The 1,014-nt window shown below is 41.2% G+C and overlaps 1 long non-coding RNA gene across 1 annotated transcript in view; it reads right to left on the bottom strand.

The window, feature by feature from the left end:
* LOC128249902 (uncharacterized) overlaps positions 1 to 1,014 on the bottom strand; it is a 14,078-nt gene that overhangs the window by 585 nt on the left and 12,479 nt on the right. The window lies entirely within an intron of this gene.

The following is a 1,014-nucleotide window of genomic DNA, read 5'->3' on the forward strand; positions in this document are numbered from 1 at the left end:
TTTGTGGGAAAACACAGTCAATTGAATTATTCCAGTACTTGGCTAGCGCTTATTTTACTGACTACGGAAAACAGAAGGCATTGTCAAACCTGATGGGATTTGAAGTTAAAATGTAAAGAAACATGACTAAATACCATAAGAAAATTCCTCTGGTGCTCTACCGATTCTGCTATCCACCGACCTCAATTGTAATAATAATCCTTTCTACTAAAGGCACAAGGCATGAAATTTGAGGGGAGGGGATTAGTCGATTGCATCAACTTCAGTGTTTTACTGGTACTTAGTTTTTCGACCCCGAAAGGATGAAAGGCAAAGTCGACCTCGGCGGAATTTGAACTCAGAAGGTAGCGACGGGCGAAATACCACCAAGCATTTCGTCCAGCGTGCTAACGATTCTGCCAGCTCGCCGCCTTTCCAATTGTAATAATAATAATTTTCAAATTTTTGCCACGAGAGCAGCTTGGGGGAGGTGGGAATGAGTCGATTACATCGGCCCCAGTGTTCAACTGGTACTTAATTTAGCGACTCCGAAAGGATGAAAGGCGAAGTCAACCTCGGCGGAATTTGGACTCAGAACGTAGCGACGAGTCGAAATACCGCTAAGCATTTCGTCCAGCGTACTAACGACTCTGTCAGCTCATCACCTTTCCAATTGTAATAGTAATGATAATTAGGGAAATCGGTTCCTAGCAGAATTGTTAATTATTAATCATTGTTATTGTCATGAGGTCAACGAGTGAGGTTTATGTGGTCGTTTGATTTACTATAGCTGTAGAGAAATCTCTTGCAAATTCGGATCTACCTGGGAACAATGTCTGGAGAAAAAAGGTGACGAGAACACAGCTGGAATACCTTTCATCGATTTGACCAACTAACACTGATGCTTCTCATAATTCTTCAGCTAAAAGACGACAGATGAGAATCCGATATAACCTACTTCTTGCAGCACAAATTCATATATATATATATATATATATGTGTGTGTGTGTGTGTGTGTGTGTGTGTGTGTGTGTG

The sequence above is a fragment of the Octopus bimaculoides genome, chromosome 1, assembly GCF_001194135.2.
Source record: "Octopus bimaculoides isolate UCB-OBI-ISO-001 chromosome 1, ASM119413v2, whole genome shotgun sequence".
Taxonomy (NCBI): Eukaryota; Metazoa; Mollusca; class Cephalopoda; order Octopoda; family Octopodidae; genus Octopus; species Octopus bimaculoides.